The following is an 11,114-nucleotide window of genomic DNA, read 5'->3' on the forward strand; positions in this document are numbered from 1 at the left end:
AAGAAATCGAATGTAAAAGCAATGAATCCATAAAGAAACCCCTCATTGGTCGTGTCGATGGTCTTGTGGAGAGTCCTCTACTCGTCGCAAGGGATCCTTTGTCCGGCCAAGGATACACTTCATCGGATCGATGCCGACGAAAGCTCTCGCAATAACCTTCTTCCAAATGACACGCGATGTCAGAGCCATAGAACCTCTCCAAAACCCTAGCCAATACCCCTCAAAACCCTAGCCGAAGCCCTCTCTCAAGTTGGGGAAAAGATGGAGAAAAGAATACCAAAATCGGGACTGAATCGGCTTTAAATAGGGCTGGAATCGGGCAACTCCACGGGCGTGGACGCTACACACGCCCGTGCGGAATTTCCACACGGGCGTGGATAATTTCCACACGCCCGTGTGGATTCTCTGTTTCTCTGATTTCTCGGGTGGCTATGAACAGTGATGCTACAGTGCTCTACTACTATCTTCGACCAGAATAACTTCCCAATTCCATACTTTCATCGGGGTAACGCAAATGGGCACACATTCACGTCATGAATCACTTGCTTCTTCAATGATATATATGTTGGTGGAGCTCTTGTTCTTATATGCATAAGACGGAATGCTCGAGTGTGACTGCCTTTGTGCCCCTCCAAATGGATGTGCTCACTCGAATGCGAGGAGGTTGGCACACACTCTAGCATCTCACACCTATCCTATGTCTTCGCGTTTGAACCTTAGCAAGATCTCCTCCAAAATAGGTGCATTATGATCCACATTGGCCTATTTCCTTCATACTCGGCCTCACAACCCTTCCTGCATAAAAGTAACATAAAAACACACATATTAGTGTATAAACCCAAGAAAAGTAATGCTCAACATAAGGAATGAACGCTTCGCATTCATATCGCACAAGCACTTATCAAACTCCCCCACACTTAAGCTTTTGCTTGTAATCAAGCAAACATTAAAACATTCTGTGCATCAATGAAGAAAATATTGAAAGTTCTTGGCCATAGGTTCACCGAGGTATACAAAGAAAGTATTCTACAAGTAAGGAAAATTTCAACACTAAATACGAAAAATCAATGCTCTAGCTAAAAACTTGAATAAAAAAGGACAACAAACCCGAATTTCGTGTAAGTGTGTGAACTCACTCAAAACACCCAAGTTATACTCCTCAAAGTTCTAAGTACAAGGGACTTATTTATCTACAAAAGTGATAAAAATTTTAAAAGATGGTAGTAGCTTCACACATCCTCTAAGGTAGCCCTTTCCAATGCGGCCGCTAAGGTGGCTTTCACACTTTCGAGGTGGTAGCTGTTACTACCCGAGTGGTAGCTTTCACTCATCCTATGAGATAGCTCTTTCTCTCATTAGGGCATAACTAGTATCCGACTTGTGAGAGTAGCTTCATACTTCATAAGTGGTAGCTCTTTCCACCCAACAAGCACAAATAAACAATAAAACTATTTTTTTTTTTAGAATTTAGCACAAGAAAATAAACCTAACTAGCCCCTTTAACAATGAACAAAGAGTGAGTAGTGCACTAAGTGTAACTCGGGCAAAAATTCCTAAAAATTCAAGCAAGAACTAGAGCATGAAAACATTCAATGTTAACCATTCTCCTAAACTTAAGAATACAATTATTGCAACTAAGGTGAACCGCTATTGGCTATGTGAGCATATATCAATCAAGAACAATAGAAAAGATGTGCACATTTTGAAACTCCCCCCCCCCACACTTAAGTTGTACATTGTCCTCAATGTACACATGAAAGCTCACTCAAAATGTATATCATTAAGAAATGGATATGGGAGAAGCAATCAAAACAATACTCCTCTGACTCCTAGTGTTCCGTTTGATGAAGCTAATTCCATGGGAGTAGTGTTCCAACGGGTTGTGAAGCTCACACGGGCAAGTGCCTAAGCACCTTGGTCGTGCCCATAACAAAGTCTCAATTCCCATGATGGCAAGACCATCTGCACGCATACATGAGGGGGTTCAGTGAAGCTCAACAAAACAAAATAAATCGAGTGTATATAAAACATAAATCAATGAATACAACTCGATGATGCAAAATGAACATAAGCCCAGAAGGAAAGTCCTTTCTGAGTGAACAAGTCTAAAATAAAATGCAAGAAAGTAAAAGAGATGCGGAAAAACTAATAATGTCAAATGTCGGTGTCGCAATCGGGCTCCTGTGCTGCTGTTGCTGCTGAAGACGCACATGGTGGGTCCACCGGTGCTGGGGTCGAGAATGGAAGTGCTTGACAAGATCCCCTTGCGTATATCCCGCAAGTGCATGGGTTTGTCGAAGTAATAATCCCGGGTGAGCGGTGTCGAATCCATAGGGAGTAGGGAGTAAAGACACTTAATTCGATTCTTATCTATGTGGAGTATCAACAATGATAAGTGTGATAATGATTCAATTCTCAACAATTAAAAGCAACAAGTAAGAGAGCAAAAGTAAGGAGGAGGTAAGGCAATCGATAAAGATGGGGTACTCGGATGATGCTTCACCTAGGATAATCGATTCAAGTGCAAGAACTCTCTATTATGCTTCCTAATCAGTGCAATGGTGAGTCGTGGAATTCCTTACATACATAGTCCCAAATCTAAGGTCAACTATGCCTAACTCTATTCATGTCCCGGAGGAGAGATTAAATAATCTCTCAACCTCACACTCGAATAAAGTTGCATTGAGCTCTAGGGATTCCAAGTGATAAATCGCTTCCTAATTATAGACCTAACCCTTTGGTCCAGGCGGAAGGTCCCTAGCCATAATTAAGGCCTAGATACTAAGATCCCCTCAACGCTCCACTCCATTGCACGCGCAACTAGGCCCCATCGGAGGTTCATCCCTTAGACCATTCACTCTATTATAGCCGCAAAGAACTCACGGAACGGAGGTAGAATCTATCACGTCGGAGGGGAAAGGGAACACTCCTATAACTCTCGACTCACCCTCTCAACCCTCTCCAACCTAGCTTTGTCTAATGCTCGTGGTGTGTCACTCACTCACAAGGTTACCAACAAGAACTCTCAACCCTAGTGTCACTCTAGGGGAAATGTTCATACAATCAAGCATTCAAGGTTGGAACTTACAATAAACATCAATTTATTGAAAGCATAATAAAGAAGTTCAATGAAATGAATACATCCTAGGGTTCACAATCACCCAAGTACCCACTAGGGGTTTAGCTCTCCATGGAGCTAAGTACAATCAAAGAAATCGAATGTAAAAGCAATGAATCCATAAAGAAACCCCTCATTGGTCGTGTCGATGGTCTTGTGGAGAGTCCTCTACTCGTCGCAAGGGATCCTTTGTCCGGCCAAGGATACACTTCATCGGATCGATGCCGACGAAAGCTCTCGCAATAACCTTCTTCCAAATGACACGCGATGTCAGAGCCATAGAACCTCTCCAAAACCCTAGCCAATACCCCTCAAAACCCTAGCCGAAGCCCTCTCTCAAGTTGGGGAAAAGATGGAGAAAAGAATACCAAAATCGGGACTGAATCGGCTTTAAATAGGGTCGAATCGGGCAACTCCACGGGCGTGGACGCTACACACGCCCGTGCGGAATTTCCACACGGGCGTGGATAATTTCCACACGCCCGTGTGGATTCTCTGTTTCTCTGATTTCTCGGGTGGCTATGAACAGTGATGCTACAGTGCTCTACTACTATCTTCGACCAGAATAACTTCCCAATTCCATACTTTCATCGGGGTAACGCAAATGGGCACACATTCACGTCATGAATCACTTGCTTCTTCAATGATATATATGTTGGTGGAGCTCTTGTTCTTATATGCATAAGACGGAATGCTCGAGTGTGACTGCCTTTGTGCCCCTCCAAATGGATGTGCTCACTCGAATGCGAGGAGGTTGGCACACACTCTAGCATCTCACACCTATCCTATGTCTTCGCGTTTGAACCTTAGCAAGATCTCCTCCAAAATAGGTGCATTATGATTCACATTGGCCTATTTCTTTCATACTCGGCCTCACAACCCTTCCTGCATAAAAGTAACATAAAAACACACATATTAGTGTATAAACCCAAGAAAAGTAATGCTCAACATAAGGAATGAACGCTTCGCATTCATATCGCACAAGCACTTATCAAACTCCCCCACACTTAAGCTTTTGCTTGTAATCAAGCAAACATTAAAACATTCTGTGCATCAATGAAGAAAATATTGAAAGTTCTTGGCCATAGGTTCACCGAGGTATACAAAGAAAGTATTCTACAAGTAAGGAAAATTTCAACACTAAATACGAAAAATCAATGCTCTAGCTAAAAACTTGAATAAAAAAGGACAACAAACCCGAATTTCGTGTAAGTGTGTGAACTCACTCAAAACACCCAAGTTATACTCCTCAAAGTTCTAAGTACAAGGGACTTATTTATCTACAAAAGTGATAAAAATTTTAAAAGATGGTAGTAGCTTCACACATCCTCTAAGGTAGCCCTTTCCAATGCGGCCGCTAAGGTGGCTTTCACACTTTCGAGGTGGTAGCTGTTACTACCCGAGTGGTAGCTTTCACTCATCCTATGAGATAGCTCTTTCTCTCATTAGGGCATAACTAGTATCCGACTTGTGAGAGTAGTTTCATACTTCATAGGTGGTAGCTCTTTCCACCCAATAAACACAAATAAACAATAACTATTTTGTTCCTTCTTTTCATTTTTCTAGTTTTTCAAAAATTTAGCAAAAAGAAGAAAAACCTAAATAGTCCCTTTAACATCAAACATGAGTTTCCAATAGAGTTCAAAGAGTGAGTAGTGCACTAAGTGTAAATCGTGCAAAAATTCCTAAAACTTCAAGCAAGAACTAGAGCATGAAAACATTCAATGTTAACAATTCTCCTAGACTTAAGAATACAAACATTGCAACTAAGGTAAACCGCCATTGGCTAAGTGAGCATATATCAATCAAGAACAATAGAAAAGATGTGCGCATTATGAAACTCCCTCCCCCAACACTTAAGTTGTACATTGTCCTCAATGTACTCATGCAAAGCTCACTCAAAAAAATATCATTCAAAAATAGATGTGGGAGAAGCAATTAAAACAATACTCCCCTGACTCCTAGTGTTGTGTTTGATGAAGCTAATTCGTTGGGAGTAGTGTTCCAACGGGTTGTGAAGCTCACACGGCCAAGTGAAGAAGCACCTTGGCCGTGACCATGACTAAGTCTCAATTCCCAATATAACAAGACCATCTGCACGCATACACGAGGGGGTTCAGTGAAGCTCAAGAAAAACAAAAATAACTCGAGTGTATAAAAGATGAAGCAATAAATACAACTCGGTAAATGCAACATAACAAAAACTCAGAAGGAAAAATCCTTTCTGAGTAAATGACAAGGTCCCCTTCCTTATATCCAGCAAGTGCACGGGTTTGTCGAAGTAATAATCCCGGGTGAGCGGGGTCGAATCCACAGGGAGTAGGGAGTAAAGACACTTAATTCGATTCTTAGCTATGTGGAGTATCAAAAATGATAAGTGTGGAATTGATTCAATTCTCAGAAATGAAAAGCAACAAGTAAGAGAGCAAAAGTAAGGAGGAGGCAAGGCAATCGATAAAGATGGGGTTCTCGGATGATGCTTCACCTAGGATAATCGCTTCAAGTACAAGAACTCTCTATTATGCTTCCTAATCAATGCAATGGTGAGTCGTGGAAATCGTTACACACATAGTCCCAAATCTAAGGTCAACTATGCCTAACTCTATACATGTCCTGCAGGAGAAATCGAACAATCTCAACACCTCGCACTCGCATATAGTTGCAATGAGCTCAAGGGATTCCAAGTGATAAATCTCTTCCTAGATTTAGACCTAACCCTTTGGTCCAGGCGGAAGGTCCCTAGCCACAATTAAGCTCTAGATACTAAGATCACCTCAACACTTCACTCCATTCCACGCGCAACTAGGCGCCAGCGGAGGTTCATCCCTTAGACCATTCACTCTATTATGGCCACAAAGAACTCGAGGAATGTAGGTAGAATCTATCACGTCAGAGGGGAAAGGGAACACTCCTATACCTCTCGACTCACACTCTCAACCCTCTCCAACCTAGCTTTGTCTAACGCTAGTGGTGTGTCACTCACTCACAAGTTTACCAACAAGAACTCTCAACCCTAGCATCACTCTAGGGGAAATGTTCATACAATCAAGCATTCAAGGTTGGAACTCACAATAAACATCAATTTATTGAAAGCATAATAAAGAAGTTCAAAGAAACGAATACATCCTAGGGTTCACAATCACCCAAGTACCCACTAGGGGGTTTAGCTCTCCATGGAGCTAAGTACAATAAAAAAAATAGAATGTAAAAACAATGAATCCATAAAGAAACCCCCTCGATAGTCATGTCGATGGTCTTCTGGAAAGTCCTCTACTCGTTGTCCAAGGATTCCTTCGTCCGGTATAGGATAGGCCTCGATCGAAGCTCCCCTACCAACCTTCTTCCTAATGGAATCATGATGTCGGAGCCATAGAACCTCTCCAAAACCTTGGCTAATACCCCTCGAAACCCTAGCCGAAGCCCTCTCGCAAGTTGGGGAAAAGATGGAGAAAAAAATACCAAAATCGGGGCTGAACCGGCTTTAAATAGGGTTGGAATTGGGCAACTCCACGGGCCTGGAAGGTACACGCACCCGTGCGGAATTTCCACACGGGCGTGGTTAATTTCCACACGCCCGTGTGGATTCTCTGTTTCTCTGATTTCTCGGCCGGCTGTGAACAGTGCTGCTACATTACATGCTATAGTGTTGCTGCAGTGCTCTGCTACTATCTTCGACCAGAATAACTTCCCAATTTCATACTTTCATTGGGGTAACGCAAACGGGCACACGTTCACGTCGTGAATCACTTGCTTCTTCAATGATATATATGTTGGTGGGGTTCTTGTTCTTGTATGCATAAGACGGAATGCTCGAGTGTGACTGTCTTTGTGCCCCTCCAAATGGATGTCCTCACTCGAATGCGAGGAGGTTGGCACACACTCTAGCATCTCACACCTGTCCTATGTCTTTGCATTTGAACCTTAGCAAGATCTCCTCCAAAATAGGTGCATTATGATCCACATTGGCCTATTTTCTTCATACTTAGCCTCACAGCCCTACCTGCATAAAAGTAACATAAAAACACACATATTAATGTAAAAACCAGAGAAAAGTAATGCTCAACATAAGGAATGAACGCTTCGCATTCATATCGCACAAGCACTTATCATCGGCCAGTAGAACCCAGCAGCTAGAACCTTCTCTGTAGTTTGACTTGACGCATAGTGCCCCCCCACTGGGCCTTAGTGACAATGTGCAATGATGTTCCACCCTTCCTCCCTAGAAACACACCTTCGCACCACCTGATCTGCGCAAATACGGAACAGGTACGGATCTTCCCAGAAGAAATTCTTTAGATTACTGAAAAATTTCTTCTTCTATTGAAAGCTTAAGCCTTGCTTCAATACCTTTCCTAACAGATAATTTGCAAAATCCGCAAACCATGGGGTATCTTCTGATTCTGATTCCTGTACCGCATACAGGTGTTCTTCGGGGAAGAAATCATTAACTTCCTTGCTTGCCGGTTCTTGCCCCTCACAACCTTCTAATCTCGACAAATGATCGGCAACCACATTCTCTGTCCCTTTTTTATCTTTGATTTCCATATCGAATTCTTGCAACCACAATATCCACCGAATCAATCTCGTCTTTGCATCTGCCTTGTTCATGAGATAACGGAGTGCAGAATGATCTGTGAACACGGTGACATTAGATAGGATGAGATATGGTCTGAATTTATCACAAGCATACACTACTGCTAATAATTCCTTTTCAGTAGTGGTGTAATTCTCTTGTGTACTTGTGAGGGTCTTGCTAGCATAATAGATCGGTTGAAATTGCTTATTTCTTCTCTGCCCTAAAACCGCTCCCACTGCATAATCACTAGCATCACACATTACTTCGAATGGCTCATCCCACTTCGGTGTTGTCAGGATTGGTGCTTGCACTAACTTCTCTTTCAATACATTGAATGCATTTAGACAGTCGTTCCCGAAGTCAAAAGGGGTATCCTTTTCCAGAAGTTTGGTCAACGGTTGAGAGATTTTTGAAAAGTCCTTAATAAACCTTCTGTAAAAACCTGCATGACCGAAGAAACTGCGGATCCCTTTCACATTCATAGATGGTGGAAGTTTGTCAATTATCTCAATCTTTACCTTATCCACCTCCATACCTGCCTGAGAAATCTTATGTCCAAGAACGATGCCTTCTTGCACCATAAAGTAACACTTCTCCCAGTTAAGGACGAGATTCGTCTCTTCACATCTCACTAATACTCTTTCCAAATTGTTTAAGCAAGCATCAAAAGAGTCCCCGAACACTGAAAAGTTATCCATGAAAACTTCCATAATATCTTCGAGAAAGTCGTCAAAAATGGCCATCATGCAACGCTGAAATGTTGCAGGGGCGTTACACAACCCGAAAGGCATTCTTCTATAAGCAAAGGTACCATAAGGGCAAGTAAATGTGGTTTTCTCCTAATCTTCTGGGGCTATCGGAATTTGAAAGTATCCAGACATGCCATCAAGGAAACAGTAGAAATGATGTCCTGCTAATCGCTCCAACATTTGGCCAATGAAGGGCAAAGGGAAGTGATCTTTCCGAGTGACGTCATTTAGCCTTCTATAATCAATGCAGACTCGCCAACCAGTAACTGTCCTCGTGGGGATTAACTCATTCTTTTCATTCCTCACTACTGTTATTCCTCCTTTCTTCGGGACAACTTGGGTCAGACTCACCCACTTGCTGTCGGATATGGGGTAGATGATTCTTGCATCCAAAAGTTTTATTACCTCTGCCTTAACAACCTCCTTCATATTCGGGTTCAATCTTCGCTGAGGTTGAATTACATATTTATAGTCATCCTCCATTAGGATCTTATGAGTGCAGAATGATGGGTTTATACCCTTAATGCCGGAAATCTTCCATGCGATAGTCGATTTGTGCTTTTTCAACATGCTAACAAGCTTATCCTTTTGCTCCGCAGAAAAGTTCGACGCCACGATTATGGGGAGTTTAGAGTCCTCCTTTAGAAATGCATATTCCAAATCAAGAATTTTCTTGAAGTGTGTGACATGTTGAAGATTAATGAGGTTTCGGATGATGCAATTTTCTTGAGAGCTTTCCCATTCTCATTGAAGGGAAGGGCCACATCATGGCTCTATTCATTGCCAAGAGCTTCCATCACAACATAGAACAAAATGGTCAAACCTTTCCTTGCAAGGTATTTTCCTTTAGGAAAATCAGCAAAGCTTCATAATGGGATATCTACATTTGTTAAGATGAAGCTTGAATCTTTATTTGAGACATGGGAACAATTTAACGACCTCTTGTGGAAGTGTCCACAACATGGGTTCCCCGAATGGATGGTTATTAACAAATTTTTTATGGGTTGAAGTCAAGAACCAAACAACTTCTTGATGCTACTGCAGGAGGAACATTGGGAAATAAAACCCCCCAAGTAGCCCGACAATTGATTGAAGAGATGGGTTTGAATAGCTACCAATTGAATGCAAGAGAAAAGAAGAAAGTGGCCGGACTCCATGAGATTGATGCGGTTACATCCTTGGCAGCCCAAGTAGTGGTATTGACAAAGAAATTAGATACTTTGACTTCATCAAAGGTAGCCACAATCATAAGTTATGATGGTTGTGGGTGTTTGCATATGTCATCCGATTTTCCTATCTCTATTGGTACTTCAGCCCTAATTGAAGAAGATTTTGTGGGTAGTTAGGAAAGAGGACAAAATAATCCTTATAGCAACACCTTCAACCAAGGGTGGAGAAAACAACCCAAATCTCTCATGATGAATTAAAGGGCAGCAAAAGGCCACTGCCTACCAGGATTTCAGCAAACATCTTCGATTCCAGAGAGAGTTTCAGAATTAGAAAGGGTTTTATCAATGTTCATTTAAGCAACCGACACAAGGTTCCAAAACATAGAGGCAAAACTCTGCAATCACACTGCTTCCTGACACAATTTGAAGAGTTGAGTGGGACAAATAGCGAAATCATTAGCACCTCTGGGAAGCTGGCCAAGTAACATTGAGACTATAACCCAAGAGAGCAAGTGAAGGTAATCACTTTCAAGAGTGGTCGAGAGCTCTAAGAAAAGCTCACCGCTGAGAAAAATTCTGAAATTCTTCAAGCTAAAACCCCTACTGGGAAGACTATTGAAATTCCTCAAGAAAAGCCAAAAGATAAGGTGCAAGACAAGGAGAACGGCCCAGTTGTGTCACCCCCTTCATATAATCCAAGAATTCCTAATCCAGTGTGTTTGAATAAAGACCGAGTTAATGAGCAACATAGAAATTTTCTTGATCTATTCAAGCAGTTACATATCAACATTCCATTTGTAGAGGCGTTGTCCCAAATGCCTCTCTATGCAAAGTTCTTTAAAGACCTCTGGACCAACAAGAGGAAGATGGAAGAGAGTGTGGGTGTGGTGCTGGAAGGGAATTGTTCGGCAATGCTTCAGAAAAATTTGCCAAAAAAAAATGAAATATCCAGGAAGCTTCATCATACCATGTGCAATCGGAGGTTTTGAGAAAGAAAAAGCTTTGGCCGATTAGGGAGCCAGTATTAATGTCATGCCATACACATTGTTTCAAAAATTGGGATTGGGAAAACCAAGACCAACCCAAATGACCTTACAGTTTGTCGATCACTCCGTTCGTCATCCTAGAGGTATAATTGAATATGTTTTAGTGAAGGTTAACAAGTATATTTTCCCTTCAGCTTTTGTTATACTAGATGTTTATGAAGATGTGGAGGTTTCATTATTTCTAGGACGACCTTTCTTACAAACCTCCAAGGAATCCATTGACATGGATGGAGGAGAGATGACATTGTGTATTAGAGAAGAAAAGATCACATACCATCTTGCTGAAGCAATTAAGCACTCTTTTGACTTTGATGACACTTGTTATTTTTTAGATGTCAATGATGAGATCACTAATGAGTACTTATAGGAATTTTAGCATCTTGTGTGGACTATCTGCAGAAATTTTTGCAGAAATTGGCATTAATGACATGGTTTAGGTGAATTTAATGTTTAAAG

The 11,114-nt window shown here is 41.7% G+C and overlaps 1 non-coding gene across 1 annotated transcript; it reads right to left on the reverse strand.

Annotated features, from left to right (window-relative positions):
* Positions 1-9,305: 9,305 nt before the first annotated feature.
* Positions 9,306-9,411, reverse strand: LOC120274306. The gene has a single exon (XR_005540835.1). It is a non-coding gene; the product is annotated as a small nucleolar RNA R71 (small nucleolar RNA).
* Between the last annotated feature and the right edge of the window lie 1,703 nt (positions 9,412-11,114).

The sequence above is a fragment of the Dioscorea cayenensis genome, chromosome 12, assembly GCF_009730915.1.
Source record: "Dioscorea cayenensis subsp. rotundata cultivar TDr96_F1 chromosome 12, TDr96_F1_v2_PseudoChromosome.rev07_lg8_w22 25.fasta, whole genome shotgun sequence".
In the NCBI taxonomy this organism is placed as follows: domain Eukaryota; kingdom Viridiplantae; phylum Streptophyta; class Magnoliopsida; order Dioscoreales; family Dioscoreaceae; genus Dioscorea; species Dioscorea cayenensis.